Genomic DNA, 27,491 nt, shown 5'->3' on the forward strand with positions numbered 1-27,491 from the left:
CCTCCCATTATTCTATTAAAACCCCTTTATGATCTAAATCTATCCGGGAGAACCATTCCTAATGACGGAGAAATTGATTCCTTACTGCAATTTTATTAAGAGTGAATAAGTCTTTCTCATGTAATATCTGGATCAATTGAGTGTGTGGGAATTTTCAAAGTCAACCCATGGATCTTTTCCTAGAAGTGCTTTTTGTCCCAACCCAAATTTCCATCCGAGCCTTTCAACAATAATTGAAAAATATTGAACAACTTACTTCCAAATGATATACCCATATTTATGAATTTTTATTAGGTTCCTTATCCATTCCAAAGTTGTGAGAGAGGCTATGTATTTATTTTACATTATGGATGCCCATGGGTCTGTACCATATATAATTTTCCATATTCCTTTTGTGGCTAGGGCTTTTGAGAACCATGAAAATTTCTTTAGATCACAAATTCCAAGCACTATTGGGGTGGCGATAGAGGACCACCCTGTGAAAGAGAAAAGATATCTCTTTTTTTTTGTTTCTTTCCGATTATAGATAACATATAGTAATATGCTTTATTTTATGGAGAATGTTGAGGGGGATCTAGGCTAAAAAATCCCAATATATTCGAATGGTTTCTATCAAAATATTGAAAGCGATAACCCTTCCAACTTTGGAGGGCAACTTGTTACACCATCGATAAATTCCTTTTTCAATCTTGACTAGGAGCCAATTTTAGTTAGCTTTTGAGTAGTTGTTTGGATTCAAGAAGAAACCTAGATATTTGAAGGAGGCACCCAATTTTTCTAATTGAATATGGAAACTATTATAGATTTTGATTTTTTCGTCCTCTAAGATTTCATTATCAAATAGATAGGATTTTAGGAGATTCACCATCATCCTAGTTTCTTTAGCACAAAGGAATATCTTTGAGAATCCTCTAAAACATTGTTTGAAAATATCATGATACCATCAACAAAGATTAAAATATAAATTAAAAATAATAATAAATAATATTAAGAGCAATTATTAATACTATATATATATATATATATATATATATATATATATATATATATATATATATATATATATATATATATATATATATATAGATATATATATATGTATATATATAGTAAAGAAAATAGAAAAAATCAAATTAAGGGAAGAAGGTTAAGTAAATTAAGAATAAATAATAAAATTATTTTAACTAAATAATTATTAAATGTCCTTTAAAAAATAAGAATTATAATCCATTTAAGTTTTATAGATGATAAATAATAAATCACATATAAGTAAATCATAAATATAATAAGGGATAATAATTATTAATTACAAAGAAATATAATGGATTACATATATAACAAGATCTGTAAGCGGCGGTAGTCCCTACTGATATGCAACAATGAGCTATTCCGTGAGGTTTGGATTTGTTTTTTAGTGAGTAGGTTTGGACACCAAGCACACTTGTATTGAATGTTCTTGAATTCAATCTTAATATTGAGGGTACATGGCGAGATTTGAGATAGATATATTTTATAAACGTTCTTGAATTCAATCTTAATCTTGAGGGTGCATGGCGATATTTGAGACAGATATATTTTGTAAAAGTTTTTGAGGGTGCATGCAGAAATTTGAGATACATTAAATTTATTATTTAAACAATTTAATCTACTTTACAATGCTATTAAAAAATTCCAATCTACTCTATCTAATCTCGACTATCGCAAAGATCGTTAATGTTGTGAACTTCCCAAAAATATCGGTGTCGACAAAAACATTTAAATAATTTCATAATATGAATCATAGCTGGGTTGCGATAACATTAGCTAGAACCCTTGTAATCTATTAGCTATGTCCTTGGCTCTATCACAGAAGTGACAAGCACGACTACACGGGGAAGGACATGATATCAACAGTCTGGACGAGTGGCCAAGAGATGGGCCCACAATTTTTTTTATAGAAAATTAATTACATTATACGAGGCTTGCATAATGTGATGCATTTACGTGGTTGTCAAAGGTATTTCTATCCTTGGCACGTTTTAACATTGTAAACACTTGTTCATATTTATACATGGCCACTATGCACACCCTCACACCCTCGATTAGATGGGATGTAAGGAAATGATCTTTGGATCAGCCGGCTTGGGATCAATGTGTGGAGCTTTGTGAAGTTGTGTTATTATAAAGAACTTGAATGGCGCACTCTGCTACGCGGAACGCCGAAAAACTGGTGCATTTGATTGTTCTTGAGAAATGTCCAAAAAGCTTAATCTCTATGGGTCGTTAGCGCTACACATTTGTTTTTGCTATTGCGTGGACAAAAGAAAGGTGAGCCAGACTTAGTATTATTTTGGTTTTAAATTCTATACTTCTGTTTTGCAATATGAACTTCTAAGAAGTGCAATGATGTTGAATAGCGTATCTTGAACAGCATTGTGATCGATCTCATCTCCTTCGTTGTATAACTCCTCGAAATTCCTGAAGGTTATCGTCTTTATTGCTGTAAATTCTCTCTTTTACAGTGTTCTTTTGTGTTCTCTGTCGATCATTTTTAAAAAATCAAAAGTTTACAAACTATGTTTGAAAATAAATATAACAAAGTAAATGTTAATATAATTGAAATATAAAGACATAATTGAACTATAGTAAGAATAACATATCACAAATTAAACATTAGACGCATTACATGTTTGGTTTTCGGCCAGTGATATTTAGATTTGACAAACGAAAAATCATTAAAATATATTAAGAAATACATTACCTAGTTCTAAGTAGAGCGTGGCAGCTGTAAACAATCCTAGTAGCCAACAGTGACAAGTGTAAGCTTCTAAGCTCGACAGGTTTATGTGATGTTGTCTCAACAACTTTGAAAACTTTGCTTAGAAATCACCACGTCTGAGCTTGTTGGCCCACCATTTTACAAACCTTGATATTGCTACTGTCACCAATATTATTGCTGCTTCCTCACATGCGTTATAGGTCCGATGTCCTGTTCATCCAACAGGTGGGTTATGTTCTGGAACTTCTTTTCTTTTTTCAATATTGTTGAATTCTGGTACTCCTGGTGTTTGGGTAATTTCCTTCAGGCAAACGTGGTTTTGTAAATGCCCCTTGCGTGGTATTGTTGTGTGGGTTTGGTTTAGAGTGGTCAATGGAGTGCTTTTTCTTGTGGGATTCTCGCGAAGACCCGATGTGAAATTGTCATTTGGTGGTTTTGATGCTGGTGGACAATTGATTAGAGCGAGGGTGACGATGACTGGTATTTGATTTCCTTGGGAGTATGGGGGCGACTTTAATTGGGTTTGTATCACTATCTCGTAGCAAGCCCTATTGAAATGTAAAACTTATGGCTGAACCCAGTTAAAGATTGGGGTTTGTTGGGTTTGGTCTTTTGGTTAAGGATTCATTTACATGTGTAAGAGGTTTGGAGTTTATATTGAAACATCCAGTTGCTAGCGGGACTGTGCATGCTACTGTGACCATGAGTTCAATTCTCAGCGATTTATGCCATTTTCTGCAAACATGCTGCTCCAGTCGGTTTATTTTTGTCCAATTTCCCTAGTTATTTGTGATTATTGTTTGATTATTAATAAAATCATATTTTATTTGGAAAAACTAATCAAATCGTTGCTTTGATTGCTATTCATTAATGACAAATTTCACTTTGACTGCTTAATATATCTATTACTAGTCTCTACAAAGGAGACCATATATCCAAAATTAAATGTCACCTATGTCAACAATGAAGCACACATGCGAGCAAGCAGCTGCACATTTATGCATGCAAAAAAAGGGAGTATACAAGGGGAGGTTGAATGTGGATACAATTTTCTACTATGTTACCAGAAATTAGAAACGGTAAATGGCAACCGAGCAAAAGGGGTCACGGTTTCAAGATAAGAAACAACCTCCCCTTCACACTATGCATATCATGTACGCAAGATATTGTGGCCTCCTGTTACTTATGTTTGTATCTCAATGTGTTATCTTGATTGACGCTTCCATGAAATTAAGTCTATCCAACCTTGACAAAAACAGGAAAATAGAAATCTAACAGGTCCGAGGCTTCTACAGTTGTGTATTCTGAATTATTAAGCTACACATTTTGAGCCACGAGTTCAAAATTCTTATAGATATTTGATATCTTTGTTGTGGTAGAAACTAACATCTGATGATTTGATATCAAGGTTTCCCAGTAAATGGATGCCCAGTAAATGGATGAGTATGCTTGTAGTTTACACTGTGTTCATATTGAGTAAGGACTGAGTTTCATATTTATGAATCTTTTGTTGTTTTACTCATCTTCTTCATAATGCAACTTAATGAATTAAAATGTCATTTTTTGTGTGTCCGTTGCACTCACTTTTTAGAGTGGTCTGAAGGGCACATTTCCAGTGGTGGTTGGCCATGTATAGGCTAGTTAACTTCTCTTTTAAATCTTAGTTTTGAGGCCACCTCAACGAAGGCTCAATGTAATGTGATTTGTTTCCTCTGTAACTATGTATAGAATTGTTGTTCAAATATCTAATTTCGATGTGATTTGTTTCCTTTGCAACTATGTGTAGCATTGCTATCCAGATATCTAAATTCAATCATGCCTGTTGTGAAAATAATGTTTGCAGATGTCAGAGCAATTCAATCAGGAACTCAACATATCAAGCAAAATCCCATCTGGGTTATTTAATGCTATGTTTGAATTCACAGGGTCATGGCAGAAAGATGCATCCACCATTGACAATCCTCTCATGAATGAACAATTGCAGAAAGGCTCTGAGTTAAAACAGAACTGAATGTTTGATAAGAAAATATCTTTGAAGGGAGCATTTTGAATGCATTCTATAAAACTAAGAACATCTTCTAGAGCCTATGCAAAACCTGTAATGGATGTAGAGATGTACCTTTGCAAAGGACATTTGGAGTGCAGGATAGTGAAAATGGGTGCATTCGCCCTTCTATCAAGCTAGATTGATGCTGCCACTAATCCTACGTACAGGAAGAAGCGTAAACAATTTCAGGTATTTCATATTCAACAATAGAATTTTTTGTTTGTGACTTCATCATGGGAATACAGAGGTTTGTGGTTGTTACCTCAAAGATCATTTCAATAAACGTGCCTAGAACATAGATCATTTCAATGAATTTTCATCCCGACAGTATAAACAACCCCAAGCAGAAGCTAACATGCAATGGAATGAAGAGTTGAAGAACAACATGTTTGCAGTGCAATGAAGAGGGGAAGAGGGCATAAGAGGGTGGTGGAATGAACGTGGCAGCTGCAAACAATCTTGGCAACCAACAATGACAAGTGTAAGCTTGTAAGATCGACGGGTTTATGCGATGATGTCTCAACAACTTTGAAAACTTTGCTTCCTTTATTGAAAAAATTTAAATAAAATAACTTTCCCAAACCTTCAGTTTAAAAACTTAGGGTAAAATAGCTTTCGAAAACTTTGCTTCGACCTTTGTTTCAAAAACTTTAAATAAAATAACTTGCCCCAACTATCAGTTAAAAAACTTAGGATAAAATAGCTTCCCCTCACTAAAAACAACATTGGGGCACGTGAAGCCTACAATAAGAGGCTAAATTCATAAGTTTGGTTAAAATTTTCATAATGCAAAATTGTTAGCAATAAACTTTGGTTAGGCTCTGAAAATCTATAGTCGGTTGATCGGTCAAACTGATTTAATAAGTAGTCAACGCTCGATCGAATGCTATAGTCCCTACTATGCTAGAGGTAGGGACTAATAAGGAGCTTTGAATAAGTAAATAAATTATTGTTATAAACGAATAATATTAATAAAACGAAAAATCATAATATAATTATAAAATAATTATAAAAATAGGGAGATAATAATAAGAATTAACTAATAACAAATAAGAAAATAAAAGGCCCAGGGATAAACAACAAAAAGAAAGGGAACAACAAAATAAAGAAAAACCAAAGAATCGAGGAGACAATAAGAAGAAAATATGAGAAAAGAGCAGGGATCCAATTTCTATTGATTCTCCAGCCATCATCTCTGTTAAGGTTGTTGGCTGCATGCTTTTCAATCTCGATGGCTTCTCTGAAATTTATTTGATGATAATGGGAAATCTTAGCTAGGACACAAACATCCTCTATACAAATGTGATGCTTAGAATTTGTAAAATGTTCAACAAGAGCTGAACATATAGAGAAATTATGCTTGATGTATGTAGCATGTTATTGAATTCTATGCTCGATGGGACAAATTGTCTCACCTATATAAGGCTTCCCATAGGAACATGGGAGCATGTAAACTCCTTTAGAGTTAGAGGGATCAATTAGGTCTTTAACAAGCCTAAGGGAAGACTGAATGGTGGTATGCCTTCTTTGAAATTATTGATATAGTGTAGGCCTTTTTGAGTGAGACCAATAACTTCATGCACTTTCCTACCCTCCAAAATACCAAATTGTTCCTAGGAGATATGATTTGAAAGACTAGACTTCACATGAAGGGAAATGATGTCGAGATAAATGAGAGGAAATCTAGAGCATCGAGGAATAAATAGTCGAAATTCTAGAGTGACTTCATCAATCATTTCATTAAATCAGTAAGAGGCCTCTATAATAATATTTGCTTTCAATCAATCAGAGTCTAGAGAAAGGTAGCAGTTCATGTTTGTTTGTTACTAGGGTTCTTTGAAGTCTAGGGAGATCACTCTTTTCCATGAGAGGGATTAGTCCACATAAGAAATTTGTGACTCCGCTCAGGAATCGTTCCAATATCCATTAGTTTTCCTTGTTTGACCTTTTCAACCTGCTACACAAGCATTATTTGAGTGTCTAGAAATTTTAGAAATTTGGATTTTGGACTGGACTTGATTTATTTTTATTTTTTCTGAATTTATCCTCTATGTGCACTTTTACTTTAGGCACAGTGTGCACTTATGCACATTTTTCTTTTAGTAATGGAGAGTATTCACACTAGTTTATTCCAGAGCCTACGCACATGCCCAAAACTTTTGAAAAATTCAGTTGTATCCTCTTTAAATTCAAGCTTTTGGTGTTTTCTTGTTGTTTTACACTTGTTTGAACCTCCTACAAGTGATTGTCAATGTGGCTGGGTGTTATGAAGAGTTTTTCTTGTGATTATCTTATTTTTGCAAATTAGGGTAAGGTCTTATTTGATGAATGATCGATTTATCAAAGGAGAGGTATGTTAGTCTAGTTGTCTTGACTGTCTATCTTTATTCTGTCGATTACATTAGGTTTTCAGTCCAGTTTGTTATTTTTTGAAAGTTTGATTTGTGTGTCAAAATGAATGATTTGAAAAACTAGGTATTATTTGTGAAGAATACTTCTTGTACTAGTTTTGAAATGGAAAATATTTTTTCTTTCTGTTGCTGAAGTGTTCATGAATCGTACTTTTGCTACAATTGATTTCATAACATTCCATTTAAATAAATTCATTTTTAGTCATTATTGGTTTCTTGTTGCATTTTTTGAATCTCTGAGTGATTTTATGAAAATAGAGATTTCTTGTTTACTTGTATCATTGGGAAAAGTAAAAATTTGAAATTTTTTTCAATATTCAGGTGATTTACAATTTGATATTTTCATTTTAGGAAAAGGGTTATAGTGGGGTTTAGAGTTTTTGTTTATATTTTAGTTGAAAAAATGAAAGCCTCTTTGCTTATTTTAGATAGATTTTTATTGAAACAAAAAGATAATATCATCATTTTTTATTGCATTAGGATTGTATCAAGTCATAATTTCATCAAGTTTCACATTCGTTACCTTTGTGTAAACAACAACTATTAAAATCAACGCTAATTAAAATCAATCTAGAAAGTTTTTATTCTTAGGGATCTTTTCCACCTATAGTAGATTAGGTTGTAGGTCTTTGGAATAGGGAAGTGAGTAAGCTTTCCAAAGCTGCAGAAAAACACTAGAATCTTGCGATAGGGATATATAAATCCAGTTATTTCACTTTTGCTCTAGGAATCTCACCTTAAAAAGGAGTCAAGTACGAGATCATATCAGACATGGTGAAGTGATCTTACCCACTTCATTGGCTATGGTACAATTATTTACACGTATTACTATAGTGCTGAAAGGTACTTCGGGTCACTTGAAAGTAAACCTCCAATTAGCTATGTTGAGGATCTTTCAAGGGGATTGAGCTTTGTTACTTTGACCTTGCATGTACATTCGATCTGCGACTATCCCCCCAGGTAGAATTTCTGTAGTTGGTAACCTTAGTGACCATAATCATAACGCTATTACCCGATGTGATGACAGAGGGACGGTCCTACTATATTTTCAACAGACATGGACTAGACTTACTTGGACTTTTTGGAGGGTAATATTGACTCAAGATGGAATAAGTGAAGTTACTTGTACGAGATTGTTTCATTAAGAAAGTTGTCGGTGTAATTGGTTCCACTAGCTCTATCTAAAACCACTTGTCACTTTGATTCCTGTGACATTTGATTTCATTACCAATTATTGATTTCGTTGTGAAAACCTTGTTTGCATGGTTTGAATCCTTATATTTTTTAGTGCATGTTAATTGTTTGTTGTACTTTCTAGAGACCTTAGGATTGGAATGTGAATATTGCTTGATTTTGTGATAATTTTTTCATCTTGGCTGAATCACCAAGGCAGTAACATAGAATGCAAGGTAAACGTCCTAAATATACACCTAATCAATTGGAAAAGATAAAAATTGAAAGGTCAAAGTCAACATGATCAAAAGCCTTAGAATAACCTAAAATATCAAAATTTTTACAATTTGAGACAGTAGAAACCAAAGTGAATCCAATGCAAGAAGTATAGTCAGGCTTAGTTTACTCTGGTCCAAAGATTATCAAAATAATTCACACTGAAACTGATATTGGTGAGGTTTCAGATATTGAAATAACTGAACTAGACATTGAACATCCTGAGTCTAAATTTTCTCAACCTGAATCACCTTTGGTTGTTTTAGCTCCTACTCTTGAGCCACCCTCACCTCGAAGGAAGCTAATAGTTACGATTGAATTACCTCTTGGGTTAATTAGCATTGAAGACGTTATCAAAGAGACATAAACACCTCGTTCTCCAGTTACCAGTACTGAAACTTTTGATCCAAGAGTTCCTTTCTCTCCTCTCCGACCTGACCCTTGGTATTCCACCACTTTGATTTTTTTAGGTCAAAATTTGTCATCACCATGCATTGTATTTCATTCATCAGAAAGAACTATGTCAGAAATTCCTATTGGGACCCAACCCATTGATTCATCTATGTTTACCAACTCCGTGGAATCACTATTGTATTGTGATCCATCAGTTCCTCCTAGATGTCAGTCACTTATTGGAACCTTTTCAGGAGCCGCTTCTTCTCCCAAAACTTCTACTTATTCATCTAGCTTATCTACAGATATTTTTCAAAGCATGACTTCCATGCCTGAAGACCAACAAATTCACATGATTTCTGGGAATTCAAGTAACCCTCATGTAACCCTGACTGGTGTTTATTACCCTCCTAGGGGGAACCACCTTATCCTCCACCGGGAGGACAACCTGTTTTTGGGGGTCAACATTTTACTGGAACTTATGGTCAGATACCTTAGCCCCATCTAGGTCAACTTGTTGTAAATCAACCTTTACTTGGTACTCCTTATCCTGGGATGAACACTATTTGGAATCCTTCTTTTACTCAATAGTATGGTCCACTTTCTCCACAAGTTCCACTTTATCAACCTATTCAGCCAACTGGACAAACTATTCCTCAAATGCCCATTCTAGGTATTGTTGTACATGTACAACATCCTATTCAGGGGATTCCTCAAGCAATTGTTCAACAACCTATCCAATGAATTCCTTAAACACCTATTCAACAATCGATCCAATGACATGTTAAGAGTTCGCCATAGACCCCTATTCAAACATTTGTTTTGAAACTGATTCCAAGTTCTCCTCAGAAACCTATTCCAGGAGTATCACAAACGACCATTCCAGTAACCCCTCAAATATATGTTTCTAAGATTACTTAGGCAATCTCATAGGATTCTACTTATCAAATTATTCATATGGTTGAGTCTATACCACAAATTCCTATTGGGAAACCCATTTTCAAAAAAGTGCAAATTCCTTTTCAAGGTCAATCTTTCCAAAGCCCACCTTTTCAAGGTCAATATTATCAGGTTCCTCATTTTCAAGGACAAATATTTCAAATTCCACCTTTCTAAGGTCAAACTTTCCAAAACCCACCTTTTCAAGGTCAATTTATTCAAACTAAACTTGTTCAAAGTCAACTTGTTCAAGTTCAACCTTTTCAAGTCCAACCTGTATAGGGGAAATATTAATTAGGTAAAATGGGTCAAGATTAACCTTTTTAGAGTCAATCATACCTCGACCATACTTATCAAGTCCCTGTTCAACCTCAACCTGGTATGGTTCACCATGGCTACCCTGGTGGAATTCTGATTCCAACTGCACAGGCTATTCCAGAATATCCTAGGTATCCTCCTCCAGGGGTTGGTCTTAACTTGCAAGGTTATCAATATTTACCACAAGACACTAACCAACAGTTACCATTTATTATAAACCTATATCTACCAGATTTATCTCGGTTAACCAACAATCCTATTAATTATTATCCTTACTGGCTAGCGATTCCTACCAAGTTACCAAGTGACATACCCAAATTTTAAGGCAAATTGGGAGAAGACCCATCTAATAATGTGATGACATATCATCTTTGGTGTGCATCAAATTCTTTAATTGATGATTCCATCCATCTTTGCCTTTTCCAATGAACTTTAACTAGTTTGGCAGCCAAATGATACATTGAGCTACCTCACACTTCTTTCCATAACTTTAATTCCCTGGAAACAATGTTTTTAACCCACTTTCAGTTACCAATCCGTTATGATACTGGTACTGAACTATTGACTTCTTTAAAACAATCAAAATTGACTCACATTTCTGATCATATCCATGAATGGAGACATAGATGTTGCTTAGTCAAGGTTTTTATTCTAGATCAGATTTTAGCTGAGTGATTTACAAAGTCACTTCATGTTATCACGAAATATGTTGCCAAGGGAGGTGTCATCACGAAAATAAGGTAATTTCTCATTATTAGTACTTAGAATTAGTCTACACTCAATTTGACACTTTGTACGGGAAAATCCCAAATTTACCATGCCTTACTGGTGAACCGATTACTACAACTCCTACAGGATCTAATGTCACTGATGGTATTATAGATTCTGTTAGCCAACAATATAAGGGGAAAAAGAAAATTTCTAAAACTACTCAAACTTTGGCCATCCAAGATACACCATGTGAAAGCCTTTCTCTAGAAACTATTTTTGATATTAATGTCGTAGAATCATCTACTGGCAAGACAAAATCAACCAGAAGTAAAAATAAGGGGAAAGCTAAATCAAAACAAAATGTTACTTCAAAAGAGAAGCCTCCTAAACTTGAGCCTACTGACAAAAAACTAAAACCTTGCTATCCTTACCTTATTTTCAAGGAGGATCACTATACAAACGAATGCCCACATCAGGCAGAGGTTTCAAAATTCATTAAATGTTCTGTAGCTCTCATTGTTTTGAAGGATCCATTTCCTTCTCAAGATATTAAAACGGTTTCTCATAACACATCTTCGTCTTCCACATCATAAGACATCATGATGATGTCTTCAAAAGAAGTTATGGTAGCTACGAGATTGAAATATTATGAGTCTAAGCATCATGTTGACAATGGAAATGAGACTAGCTCATATGGTCAACCTTCCAATTCAATTGATCCTCGTGCTTCTGAACCATTACAGATTGAGAAATCGAATCCTGACATGATGATTTGACCACCTCCCAAAAGTGTGCTTCAGAAATCATATTTCAATCTGAATGCTAGAGTTGCACAAAATTATAACATTGTTGAAGATCTGGCTATGTCTCCTTCCGTAATGTCAACTCTTGAGATGTTGCAAACATGCCTGAAACAGAGAAATATTTTATTTTCAGCTATAGGGGTTATTGATTTGCAAGATTATAACTTAATTATATTTTATCTTGAGAGTCATATCCCAATACTCCCTCATCAACTGGCATTCCATATTCTAGTTTTTGTTAAAACTAGATGAGTATTTCACATAGTTGTTGGCGAAGGAGCTTCTACGTGCATTATGCCAATTTATTTTTGGAAAGATTTAGGTTCTCCAACCATAAATCAGTCACCTACCACTCTAAAATCCTTTGATGGAAGAGGTTTTTTTTCCTTATGGGATCCCAAACAATTTTCCTATACAGCTAGAGAGAAAAATGGTCGCGATCGAGGTTGAATTTTTTGATTCTCAACTAGATTACAACCTTTTTCTTGGTAGAAGTTGGACATACGCTATGTCAACAATGATCTTGTCACTTTTTCAAATGATATAGTTTCCTCACAAATTGAAAATTGTCAAAGTAGACTAGTTGTCTTACTACACTTCGGACCCTAACTCTATAGCTAACATACCTTTTGTCGGAAAAGCTAACACTCTTTATGAGGATATTAGTGTTGGTTTACTCAAAGACTTGTCACTGATGGGAACCTTTCTGATGCCTCCACCAAATTTTCCTTCTAATATTGTCGAGGTTAACATGATTACATCAAGCACTATGGAATCTTCTAATCTATGGATAGTGCCTTTAGAGTCTAAATTAGCCTCCTATGGAAATTAGATTCCTTTGAGCTGCAATAATTTTTCGATCCTTCATCTTCTGATATTGACCGAGTGGATACGGTCAATGATGATTATTCTTATTTACCTTGGTTAGAACTAGTTTCACTCTCTAATCCTTTCAATTATACGTTTCCAACTGACGAAAGTATCATGGAGGTCATGACTTTGGATGAAATTTCATGGAATGATTACCATAATCGTTCATCTTTTTAGCCTGACCCTGATAAAATCGAGAATTATTTTTCAACTATTCTTTCACCTTAGATAATAGATAGTCCAGAATCATCCATTTTATTATTTAAAGTTGATTCTGAAAGGAAATTGGGGAATATATCTGCAATTATTACCATTGATGTCTCAGTTAAAACAAGAATTATTGAAAATATTCACGTAGGTGCCTCATGTTCAATCGTATAAATTCAGACATATAAGGCACTATTTCAAGAATGCTGCGAAATTTTTCACTAGTCCTATGAGGAAATGCCAAGAATTGACCCAAGAATTGTAGGACACGAAATTAAGACTAACCCACATGCCAAACCTATCAGAAAACGATTACGTCCATTGCATCTGCGAAAAGATGTTGTGATTAAAGCTGAGATCGAGAAACTACTCAAAGCAAGTTTCATCTACTTGGTTCCCTTAACTAATTGGGTGTCGAATATCGTACCTTTTAATAAGAACCAAGGAACCATTCGAGTATGCATCGATTGCATGGATATCAATAAGGCTTGTTCAAAATAAAAATATACTACTCCCTTTATCGATCAAATCATTAACGAATGTGCCAGAAATGAAATGTTTTCATTTATGAATGGATTTTTTGGCTACAATCAAATCAACATACTCCCAACTGATCAACACAAAACTGCATTCATATGCCCATGGGGGAATTTTTCTTATTGAAAACTCCCATTTGGTTTGAAGAACGTTGGTGCAATTTTTCAAAGAGAAATTATTATGCATTTCATGATATCAAGCATATTGTGTGGCCTTATTTGGATGAATTTCCAGCTCATTCACTAAGATGGGAAGACCATCCAATGAATTTGTGAGTAGTCTTTATCATATTTTGTCATTACAATATTCACTTGAATCCACATAAGTGTGTTTTCTGTGTGCAATTTGGTCTCTTGATAGGAATTGTCATTTCAAAGGAAGGAATTCATGTCGATCCATTGAAGGTTGAGGCTATTATGAATTTGCATCCTCCTTCCAATATTCACCAACTCCAAAGTATGTAAGGGAAAGAAAAGTTTCTACATAGATTTATCTAGAACTACACCAAATTGACTAAAGGATTTACTTGACTTTTGAAAAATGGTGTCTCATTTATCTAGGATGAAGTGATCAAAAGGCCTTTGATTCACTTATATATGCATTGACCCATACACCGTTGTTGCATCCTTTCGATTATCACCGAGACTAGTTTTTATACTTATCTACATTCAATTCCACCATTGATATATTACTTAAGTAGTATTTTGACCAAAGTGGAAGAAAGGTATGCACATGTGGAGAAAGTGGCCTTGGCATCTGTTCACATTGTCGAATTTTTTTGTCACTACATTTTATTTCATAAAACTATTGTAATTTCTGATTGCAACCCCATGGTTTACATTCTTACCAGAGAATTGGTGGGGGGAAGGTATTCCAAGTGGATAGTCATCCTACAAGAATTTTACTTGGAATTCATTAAATCCAAATCTAATAAATCATTGCTATTTGTTGAACTATTGTGTGACTTTCCCTGTACTAAAACCAAAAACGTGGCAGAAAATTCTATTCCAAATGAATATCTCTTTCTAATCAGTACATTAGATCCTTGGTATGGAGATATCATCATTTATCTTTAGACCCATACATTTCGGCCATAACTAAGTCGAAATGATCTTCGTCGTATCCAGTATCAATCCTAGAAATACAATATTGTTGGCGATACACTTTATCATCGTGGTGTTGATTCTATTTTCCGATGATGTTTAACTCACAAAGAAGCTGAAAAGGTATTAAATGACTGCCATTCTGGAGCTTGTGGCAGCCATATTTCAGGGTTTTCCATTGCTCAAAAGATCCTGTGCGCAGGGTATTTCTAGCCTTCTATGTTCAAACTTTGTATAATTGTGGTCCAGAAATGCCATAATTGTCAAATTTATGATTGAAAAATGCGTGCACATTAAGATCCACTTCACCCAATAATTGTTTTTGGTCCGTTCGCTAAATGGGGCATTGATTTTCTTCATGTAATCCTCACTCAATCGGGGGCAGGGGTACATTATCCTTACAGTAGGTTATTTTAGAAATTGTGTTGAGGTGATGCCTACATATAAGGATGAGGTGAAACAACATCAATTTTCATGTTCAATCATATAATTGCTCGATTTGGAGCTCCATGAGCCATTGTCACAGACCATGGTAGCCATTTTTGAAACTATATGATGATAGATCTTACCAAGAAGCTAGGAATCTATCATGAAAATTATACTCAATATTACCCATAGGAAAATGGCCAAGTGGAAGCCATTAACAAGGTTTTAACCACCATGATTAAACAAATTATTGAGATTCATAAACGAGAGTGGCATCTAATGCTTTATCCATCGTTGTGGGCATATCATGCCACAACAAAAACTTCAACTAGTTTTACTCCTTTCCATCTTGTCTACGACATGGAAGCAGTTCTACTAATTGAATGCGGGATACCGTCTTTGAAACTGGAAATTGAATTATTACCAACTACTTATGCTGAACAAGAACGTTTCCTGTACTTAGCACATCTTGATGAGGCTCACCGTAATGTGATCTAGGTGGATATTGGTGGCCACCCACTTATTCCACTTGGACCCCCACCATTGTCTCTTTTAGTTTTTTAGTTTCCTTAATTGTAGCACAATTTACTATTTTTGGCAGTTTTTTGGGTCTTGAACTTCCGGAGCCATTTTTAGGCCCTAAACTATTTTTTTTGGGAAACTTGGGCAATGATTAATTTTTCATTGAGGATTGCATTCAAAATTTTTAATCCTCGAATTATGTTTCTAATGAGGTATTGTGTGCATCAAACATAGATCGTATGCCAAAGTTACGAGCCCGGGAAGTTGATGTACCAATTTACCCAAACAACGCCCATAGTGTTCGCACTTCGTCTCCTAGGGTTAGGTTTTTGGACGTTTAGGGTTTTCCATTGTTTCTCAATAATAAATAGGTTTTCCAGCCTCATTGTAACATAGGTCAAAGGCATGTAGCCGCCACATCTCTTCTCAGAGATAAGCTATCATGGCCCAAGCTAGTTTATTTCCATTCTGTTTGTAAGATTATTTCAGTATTTGATATTAATGAAATGACATGTTATTTTTTCTGCATTTCTATATTTATGGTTATATCTATGATTTGTTTCATTCATATTTAACTTGGGATCACAATTCTACATTAGTTAGTGAGGCTTAAAAGAAATGAGTTAAAGCACAGTATGGTCAAAATTTCAAACCTTGTTCGTATGCAAAAGGTGATTTAGTCTTGGTCTATGATCAAGAGCATGATAAGTTTGGCACTGGTAAATACAATCCTGTGTGGCATGACCCTTATATTTTAAAGTGTTCACTGGAAAAAGGGGCCTATGAACTAGCGTATTATGACGAAATTCCTTTGGGAAAGCCCAAAAATGGTATTTACCTAAAGAGATATTATGCTTAGATTGTTCAGTGAAACATTTCTATATTATTGTACATAGTTTATGTGTGACGATTCTTAGCATCTTTTTGCGATTTTTCACTACTTCTCCTTCTCATCTTGTCTTACACTTGATTTGTAGATGTCGACATTCTCTCAGACTTACATTGGATTCACTTATCGCGCTAGTCGTAGTACTTAGAGTTTGTCTTTCGCAACATGGGTCATTTATTCACCCACAAACGAGTTAGTTTCTATTCATGGGATATGCCTTAGCTAAACAACGAACAATATTGCAGAATATAACATAGTGATTGAGCTATTATATGATGCCATTGCATTTGGCATTCGTAGGTTGATCGTTAGGTTAGATTCGCAACTCGTAGTGTTACATTTGAATGGTGTTTATTCGGTTAGAAGTGCTTCCATGCTAAGGATGTTTTTGTGGGTCCATCTCTTGGAAATGGAATTTGATTATATTGAGTATCACCATATTTCGAGAAATTTATAAAAAAATAGAAGTAGTAGCTTTCATTAGATAAGTTTGTAAAAGGTGTGAATTTTACAAAAAATGTCATCCAAAGACATGAGGCCCTTGTGGCCTTTATTTTCCAAACATGTCGATACATCATCTTCCGTAGCCTCATACTAGTGACTATGCATGATGAATATCATGGTAGCATACAATAGCATGTGCTACTCGTCGTAGCAAGAAACTAATAGGTCCAGTAACCCCTGAAGTATACCTCTGGTAGTGGAGAGGAAAATCATCTATAGTGGCATCCGCGACGTCCAAAGTCAGCCTCTCAAGGTTGTGCTCTATATCTATCGGTGTCTTTACCACTTCTGGGTTCTGTATGATGGGAGAAACTACCTACTCACCACGAAGATCATATATATGTAATCTAGTTGTTCTCACTGGGGCCACATCTGCATGATCATTTTTGAGAATTAGTTTTGGATGCCAAAAAATAACAAAAAATGAAAAATTTTAAAAATCAACCAAAATGTGAATTTTTACCTATAATAACCCACTGCATCCCAGGAGGTAGTGGCATGTCCAGATCTCCTATGTAGTCCATCCCCGCGTACGAAAAATATTCAATCATGATGATCTCGTTTTCCAATAACTCGAAGAAGTAAGGAGTAAATGTTATTGTTGGTCCTTCACCACCTCCATGACGTGCCATAAGTGTACCCCATTTTAGCATGCGAGGGTCACGAACCCCTCCTCTCTCTACAACTACTTGTGGAGCTAGAAGAGGAGTCTGCACCAAAGAAAATGAAATAATGAAAGCACCATACCCAAAGTTTTTGAGTTTTCTCATTCTAACCCTCGTTAGTTGCCCCTTCAGATTGGCAACTATAACCTCACTCTAGTTAAATATGGTGGGATGAAAATACTCTAGAGTTGTTTTCATCTTAGCCTTTGTGAGAAAATGTAAAGTTGCACTGCCACACAGTCATGCAACAATGAACCCGATGGATTTCAAAGGAATTTGTTCTATGATCTTGATGTCAATCCTTCCACCTTTGAGAGCAACTCCATTAGTATAATGTTGTAGAAAATAGGTAGCATTAGTTTCGCCACCTCGCTTATGCCCATACAGGTTTATTTCCACTCCATGGCGTGGAAGTCCACTCAGGAAGTAAATTTCATCAGCACCAATGACATGTATATGGTATCCAATTATAAAACATTATTCCTAAGCATTCCACTTTCCCACCATCCATTCTAGCAAGTCTAATTGGGCCTTCATGCCTGGAATTGTAATGTATGAACCACAATTTTTCAAGGCCTGTATGGTTGCTGGATCATTTAGAGTGACTATATCTTTCTTTTCGTGTTCACGTTCTCTCCATTCCATGTTTATGGTTCAAAATCCTGCAATTAAACATAAAATATCATTAGAATGAATTATGGAGAGAATTAGAAAAAAATTGGGCATTTTCTATATTATTTTTCTTGCCCTCAGCATTGTGCGCGATCGAATTTGGTAAATCTTGTGCATGTGCGTGATTTCTTTCCTAGAAACTATGCACATAGCATTAAAAAATAATTTTATGTGCATAAACCCGATAAGGGCCACCTGCACACATCGAGGGCAAAAATCATTTTGAAAAACCTCACCAAAAAAACCTAAATCTACTGTGAAAAGCTAAATAAATGGCATGAAAATGAAGAGCTCAGAAAGACCATTTACCTAGAGAATACAACTCGCAATTTTTTCCAACGGTTTGCCCAGAATTAGCTTCGAATGTTTCTGTTAAAAATTGACTTTTATCACTTTCAAAAGGATAAAAGAAACAAATGGTGAAACCTTTTTACTTTTAGGGCTTTTATAAGTTTTTAGGGCTAATTAAATATTATTTTTTCCTATTTACTTTTAAAATTCAATTTTATAAATGTTCTTATTTTATTTTTTGAGTAGAGATAATTATTTTGAGTTTAAGTGTGAAGGTTACATGTTAATCATAGAATTAGATCATTTTGGTATTGAGTACATTTTTATCTCTTTTTCGAACTTGCTAAAACTTACAAAAAATCGAAACCATGGAGTTCTCTTTATGCTCTTTTCAGATTCATTAAAAATGAAAAGATCGTCGAGTAATTGATTGTTCGAACTCGTAAAAGTAAATGAAAAGCCATCTATTCAGTATAAGTTTACCCCTTTTACAGGATAAATTAGACTACTTACAAAAAAGGTATACATTGACCAATCATGGCCAATGGAGTTCTCTCCTACATTATTTTATCCTTTTTCAAGCTTAAGGGACTATATTTATGAAAGATCCAACAAAGAGCCTAGTGGACTGCACCCGTGGGCACTTTCTATTGATAGCTCCGGTTATACAGCATATGGATTCACTGTGTAACCAGTTGTAGGCGCTTGCCAAGGGAAGCTCCGAAAGTTGCCAAGGGAAACTTCGGTTATACAGCTAGCTCATGGAGGAATATCTTATCCAGGCACAGTAGTTAGCTTCAGCGATAAGGCCTATTTGACTTAAGCGCAGAGCTCGGCGATAAAGGGTTTTGTGCCCTAGCCCATATAGAACCAGAAACAAAGAGGGAAAAGATGCTTATTAAGAACACTACAGAGATTACTTATGTTTTTCTCTTGATTCCCTAAAATCGAAAAACACTAAGATTTGCTTTCTTTGGGCTCATTAAACATGACAAGACCAAACCAATACTTCTTAGGATTTGTTATAAATATTTTAGAGGACTCGTCCGAAGGATGAGCTTACAAGACAAGCATATGTGATGCTCCTCAAGATTGTAAAAAATAAAGAGGTACTTGCCAGTAATGGTGGGGAAAAAATCAGAAATAATATTTGTTTTGTAAAAGGCAGTATGTCACTCTTGAACATGAAACTTGGTCACCTTTTTTGTCTGGGTTGGGAAATCCATTTTTTACTCAGTTAACCATACCTCATTGAAAGTCTTCAGTTGATTTGGGTTTTATTTCTTGAGTCAAATGTTGCAAAGTCATCATCTCGTGTTTTTGATATGTTCAAGAGAATTTCAATCTTATTCAAAATACTTTGCCAATACTGGCCTTCATTTGCGTCGATCATACTGGAGTCATTATTTGATCAATCTGGATTGTTTTTCTTAAAAAATTGACATAAGTTTCATGTTGTAGGTCCACCTATGACAAATTTCTTCCTATCGACGTCAACTCACTATCTAGGAAGCTGATCTAGAAACCTTTAATACCTTGAGGCTTGCATGCCTTAATGGCATGTTTCTCACCTTCGATGACAGGTTCTGATCATCGAGCTTCGATTGAATGATTCTATGAGTGTTCGACATCATCTCATCTATTCACACTTCATAGATTGTACTCGAAGTACCTTGAGAGCCATTGCCATTATTGGTGGTTTCTCTTGCATTTGTTAATGGTTCACATCATTAACTGGTAATCAAGTAGTTTCTACCATGTTCGACTACGAGACATTCACTCACATGGCTAGATTCGTACTACGGATCAAGAGATGGATATCACAACCCTCGATCTAGTTTCATCCATCCAGGCTGCATCGAGTTATTAAATAATCATGATTGTAAACATAGATCCATTGATGGTTGCGTCAATAATGTGTCGTCTATTGACATGGATCTTTATATGTATTTATGTACTGTACTTTGAGACATTTATGTTCTGAGTATGGGAATGCCTACCTCAGTGATGATATTATATATTGCATTGTAACATTTCTTTGATTGTTTCAGGTCTTTGAATGCAGTCTCTAACCCAAACCTTGGCATGATAAAGCACTTCAGTCATCAAAATATTTCTTCTAAATTTGTGCTTTAGGGGGCAATTTGTTACAGTTAATTTTGTCACATTAGGAAAATGACCATCGGTTTGGATCTTTCGCTATCCAGAAATGTGTCCTGGAGCATTCCCTTGCAAAGTTTGAAGCTAACGAGAGAGGAATTATTGGATCCCATGGCACAAAACCTTGATTTTGGCTATCGGCGCAGTTACCTAGTTGATTTATGCACATACACAGAGAAGACCATTAATAGTTGCGCATAAGTCTGCATTGCCTTACATCATGACCTGAGAACATGACCTGAAGTACGTAAAACTAAAAAAGTAAAGTCTAGAAGAATTTTTGGTAGCATCTATCCCAACCAACAAGCTTCGAATGGGTGCCTATTTAGTACTAATCCCTATTATCATGGAGTAACCCCCATTCCTTTGTGGAACCTCTATCCCACTAATAGTGGATCTCATCCCTTGGAGAGTGGATCCCAAACTTCCCATTCTTGGCCTATAAATATACTACAGGTATGAGTACTAGGAGAGGACTGTTAGAAGTAGGTTTATGCTATAGAGATTAGGTTGTGTTGTAGCAGCTACAACCACCCTCCAAAATTTTTCCTTAGCTTCATTTTGGAGCCTCCTTACCAACCTTTCATAGTAGCATGACTTGCTTCATCAAGTACACAATCTTCAGTGATTTTCTTGTAGAAAGACAACATGTCCATCAAAGCTTGTTGCATTCCCCTCATAGGTTGTTTCTCTAGACTTGGTCCAGCTGCAGGCTGAGAAGCTCCTCAAGAAATTGGGCAATTCTATTTGGCAGCTTGCTAGGCTCCAGAATTGCGCAAATCTGCCAGTCAAGCTTCACCCAGAAAATTGCACAATTCCTCTTAGCAAGGTTTCTCATCCTAGGAATTGTGCAATAATAGGTAGAAGTCAGTTGCTCTGCCTAGAAATTGCGCAAATCTCTTGGGCATCCAACGTAGCTTCCTCCCATAAATGCGCATTTTTTCCCAGCAGTTGAGCAGGCTCTTGCATGTGCAATTGGTGTGACCAGTTCCACCAGGACCAAGGAAACTTGACTTGCATGCATGGGTTTCTTTTTCCCAGAATAGAAAAATAAACATGAAAAAATAATCCCTAGATTTTAGGGAGCTATTTTTAGCAGTTGGAGGTTACATGCAAAGATTGTTTTAGAATCTTTCCTCCAAGTGTCACTTTTTCCTAGATTTTTGGCATGCGAATCATGAGCTTAAAACTTATTTATTCGACGCTTCAGAGAACATTTCTTCACATCGATCTTGGATCTCTAACATCCCACATCACATCCAGGACTCTTAGACACATCCATCTCAGCCATTCACGGGTAAGTCATCTCAACTTATCTTTTGTAGCATTTCTGTCGTTTTTTGTGTTTTTGCTTGTGTGAGTGTTGTTTTTTGATTTCATTGAATGCTTTCATTAGCATCGCACTACAGTCACATGCATGAAACTATTTTGCATGAATGGTTGTCGATTCAGCAAATTGCTTCACCCACATGCATGTTGTTCCATTTTCTGAATCATTCATTCACTATTTACATGCATGATCATTCACATCTTCTTACACTCAGTATCACAATGCATTCAATTTCACATTTTCTTTCAGTTTCCTGTCGGAGGGTCTGGGCAGCCTTGGCCCGGACTTTGCCTCACCAAGACAACACCGCACAATCTTGAGAAGAAAGGTTCTGTCTTCCCCTCAGGAAATGTGCATTTCTACCTAGGAGCTGTCCTTTAGGATTGAATTGTGCAATTCTGAGGGACATTGACTACTGGCCCTGAAAATTATGCAATGCAATCACTGAGCCTACAACCATTACCAGCTCAAATTGTGCATTACACAATTCGAGTAGCCAATACCCATCTTGGATTACGCATTTTACAAATCCTGCAGCCAGTCAGCCTCTCTAGATAGCCCATAATTCCTTTTGCGCAGTTCTGGCAACCATTCAGCCACCCTCCCAGAAGAAATTGTGCAATCCTTGCCTATCAATCCCCAAGTATGTTGCATATCTTTCCTCAAATTTTATTTGGTTTTCGCTAATAGATTTCTTTCCATGCATGTCACTTTGTCTCTAGATCTAGCAGGTGTTCGTCCACCTCTTAGTAGTTCATGATCAATGGCCTCCAAGAGAGAAGGATCAAAGGACATTAATGGAAGTGCAACAATTGAGAAAGTGTCTGCAAGTCTACCGATCAATGAAGATACCAAGCTAATTCTAGACAAGGAAATCAAGTTGAAATGTCAAGAGGTTAATGCACATTTGGGGAAGACCTCAAAGACCGCTAGTTATATGTGAACATCCACATGTCCGGTTTGTATTGGATTGCATGCAGGTATCTCATTCTTCCATGCACAGACATGATACATTGGATCATCACGAACACTGATCTTGAGATAATGAGATTGAGAAGTGTTAGTGGGACAAAGATTACTACCTTCAGGGTACAGGGTTATGATGAGATGTATCAGACGTCGGAGCCCATGACCATCATGGAGACACACTTCAACTTACCCAGCAGCAATGACAACTCTAGAGACATTTTGAAGAACTCAGTGAAGGAGTTGGCTAAATTTAGGATGACACCCAACTAGGTCTACAAGACGAAGATACTGCGGAAGGCGTATCAATAATTGGTCATCTTTGCATGCTGAATGTATGGCCAAGAAAGCATGGAAACCTTTCCATAGAGTTGGGTGATCACACTAGACCAACTAGCCAGAGAGGGCAAAGCATGTAACTGGTCCAACATGTTGGCTCATCAGCTAAAGGAATAGGTAGCAGGGACTTGATAGTTGACCAAAGGTATGCAAATAGAAATCTACATGTTCGCATACATCTTGAATGTAATCTGTGCTTGACAGGAGTTCCCAGGCTTGAAGTGGACATGGACACCGACAGAGACTGCTTTGAACACTTATTGTAAGATGTTATCCGAATGCAGTTTCAGAGGACTTATCACACGACTATCCAACCATTTTTTCACCCCTGTTTACAAGATGATATTCGAATAGGATACACCCTGCATGTTGAAGGCAGCAATGGAGGCACTGATAGACATTGTTGATTGGTATGCCTCACCATATGACACCTTCATACAGATGTACAGTTCAGAGAATCCTCCACATGTTCTACCGAAGTTTTCCTTAGACATACTTGTCATGCAGGAAGTATCGTATCACATCTCGGCAGGATTGACAACTAGGCTACACTGGAAGAAGAAGGCACCTTGACCTGCTCTTCCACTACACATTGGGTTATACGAGATCTGGAGTTTCAAGCATGTAGATTTCAAAGCAGAGAAGATGAAGAAGTATCCATTTGACCTTTGAAGTTACAATCCTTATGACCCACAATGTCTTGTGAAAGATCACTATGCAAGAGTATAGTTCAACTGGATCCACGGGGCATGTCATTGGGCGGAGGAGGACCCATGGAGATATTGTTACAACTCCTCCGGACTCAATGAACTGGCCTACTTCACTATGGAATGGTTAGCGAAGCAACGTGAAGCAGCATCCGGGAGAGCACCAGAAGTAGTAGTAGCAGCAGAGGCGAACATACTAGTACACAACAAGGGCAAGAGGAAGATTGTCAAGTGCATGGAGGAAGAGGAAAGCTACAAGTTTTGAGCAGATCCACTTGTGGAGAAAGCAGCTATGGCTATAGAGGCAAAGAGCCAATAACGTGATAAGAGAAATGTGTAAAGGCAAAGAGAGAAACAGAGAATAAAGGAAATAGAGAAGGAATTACATGAGTTGAAGTAGCAACTCCGGAAGGAATAGGAGCTGTGCAGACAGGAGAAGGAAGCGCAAAAAGAATAGGTACAGCAGGGGCACATATTGTGTATATGGATGAAACAACACCCATATATGTAGTGGACTCATCAGAACAGTTGTCATCAGGAAAACTGGGTGAACCATCGCAGGATCAGGAATTTTCTTGGGAGATAGAGCAAGCACTTGAACAGATGGATACGAATATGGAGCGACAAAAATTAGAGCAGGACACCGACCTCATGCCTCGCCACTAAGAGGTCAACCCACCAAATTCAATGCATCTAGAAGATGATCAAGTCCCAAGTGACCAAGGAGACATAGAGATCCTTAGAGGTCAGCCAGAAGGAGAGATGTACAACATCTCATTCGATGAGTCTCAACATAGAGTTGTGCAATCTTGCAAAGTGTCAAATCCGGAAGATCATACATCTCGTATTCAGTATGAGGAACGAGTGATCATGTCTGACATGTGCAAACATCCATCAGCATTGGCTGATGCTACCAGAGGATATGCCGAAGCCACTAGCTCAAGTGTTCAATTTCTGATAGCTGAGAATTAGTGAATGGCAAAGGAACTACAGACAGCCAAGTAGGGAGAGAATTGGTTACAGCTTCAGCTTGAGCAAAATTGAAGAAGGAAATACTAGATGAAGTTTTGTCACTTGACACTGTCATGTGGGTGTTGTATTCTCAGTTTGGTACCATGCGTAAGGAAGTCGTTGATCTCAATGGATGGTAGCAACGATGTGCTAGAAGGGCATGTATCTTGTCAAACGTGCATGCTGTTGTTGATTACATGAAAACATGGATGATGAGAAACAAGGGAGCCTTGCTTCACTTGCCTAAGATGATGAAGCCTAGAGCGATTGAGCTGAAGGATCTGGAGTCATATCCGAAACTATGAAGAGATCTTGCAGCTCATCATTAGTCTATAGGCTTCCCATGCATGTGTATTCAAGAGTATGGATGTTGTGGTGCATGCACATGCGATCCCACCTATTGGGACTCTCACCCAGGTGAAGACAAAGGCACAGGTCCAACTAGAGATTAACTCGTACTTTGACGAGTTGATGCGCATAGCCACCAACCCATACTTGCCAATTAGCGCAGACATCATGCACAAGTATGTTGTTGGTCCAGCCGCATTGAAAACAATGATGCACATGATTGCAGATGAGTTGGACAGAGGAGCCCGAGCAGTGTACCCAGATGTTATGGATGCAAGAGTTAGGTTCTAGAAATATGTCACTTGGAGTACACAGACACCATTTCGGACTATCGATCTTGGCATCAATTCGCTACTATCAATCATCGAGAGAATGTCGAAGAGTTATACTTCCAATGGTTGTCCGAGTCATAGTGATGTCTTGCATGGCTTGCTTAAGCCATTTTGTCTCACATGGGTACATGTCCATTATAATGTAATGACTTGTCAAGTGTAAGTTCAAGTGTCAATAGTTGGATGTAACAGTCATAGAGTAGATGAGGAGCCATGAGGGTAGTTGAACTGTCACAAAGGGGAATGTCAAGGGTCACCCCACCCTTTGCTATAAATAGTCCCTCATAACTCATTGTAAAGGATTTTGGTCAACCAAGCTTCGATAGGACTATCTTAGAGAAAGATTGGATAGTATTGTAATGCGCCTTGGATTCTACACTTTGCAGAGCTAGTATATCTCTTAGGAGGAGCATGCGGTTGTGGCTGTAACGTTCCACTATTGGAACTAGTGTTTGGACATGGATGTATTGTATGACTGGAACTTACACTTCTTAATATAATAGAGTCAGAACGTTTTCATGCATATGTTGTTATTGTAGTTGGACTATGGTTTCTGTAGCAATGTATGTTATTTAACTTACGCATTTGTGTATGAACTATTTTGTATGAAATTGTATGAATCTTGTTGTAGATGTGCTGTTGGTTTAAAAATCACTTTGGATTTCTCGCTATCTTGCTTTCCAGCTGGTGATGCATATTTTCATGTGTGTTCCCTTCCAAGCCATGTACCATTACAGGTTTCCAACAACTACACTCACCTCACTCCCCATGTGTTAGAACCTCTCATGAACCTTCCTTGACTCACTGTAGTTGTCACACCCTTACTACAAACAGGGACATCTTACTTGCTTTTGTTCGAAATCGTGGTCAAGGCATTACCGTACGACCCACTGCTAGGAATCTTACACCAAATAGTCTGAGGTCTAATTGGGACTTCTTACTATGGAGATCCCCTGACATGTTGGCGGGTCCAACACCATCAACATTTCTGGCACTAGAAGGAGGGCTAGATGACAAGCTATGTATGCTTATCCTATTTTGAACCTCTCCATATCTATCATGGAGTCTTTCACTCTTCTACCTCCACGATGTTTCTCGCATGTTGAATTTGTTACAATCATGAGGGAGTTTTTCAATCTCTTGTCCACATACACGTATGATGGTGAAGGCGAAGTGGCCTGGCCTGAGTTATTACATGAATTTCTTTCCATGCTTCATGAGGAATATGGATATTCTGACAAACGGGGCAATTTTTTGCTTGCATACACACTTCACAAATCTCCACATTGATGGCTATGCAGCCTACTGGGTGAGAGTGTGCACTCATTTGAGCACTTTTTTGATCTCATTGAAGATACTTTCTATCATTTTGATCAAAAAACTATTGAACAAAAACTGTTACAACAACGGAAGGCTCTGCATGAATCACTTATGGATTTTTGGCAACGCTTCCGTGATTTGCAGTTTCAAGCTTTGAAGAGCCAGATAAAAATTTTCTATCTTTGGGAACAATTTAAGGAATGTCTTAAGAAATATGCTCGTCCCAAGAATAAGTTTGAACTCAAGCCTCACTCAGCATTCTTCAGTGATGGAGCTGCACAATCACAGACAGATACGGTCACTATCAGAAGTGATTTTCCATCATCCCCTCATCAAATAGCTCCACCACTATAGAGTGATGTGGGAGACCATGCTCACACTTCTATTCAGCTATTACATCCTCCCAACATTACTTCGCTTACTTTTCACTCATATTTGGTTGTGAGTCCATCGAGTTGTCATA

This window comes from Pinus tabuliformis, chromosome 3_2 (genome assembly GCF_031772625.1).
Source record: "Pinus tabuliformis cultivar Carrire ecotype Pingquan chromosome 3_2, CPIR1, whole genome shotgun sequence".
NCBI classification, from domain to species: domain Eukaryota; kingdom Viridiplantae; phylum Streptophyta; class Pinopsida; order Pinales; family Pinaceae; genus Pinus; species Pinus tabuliformis.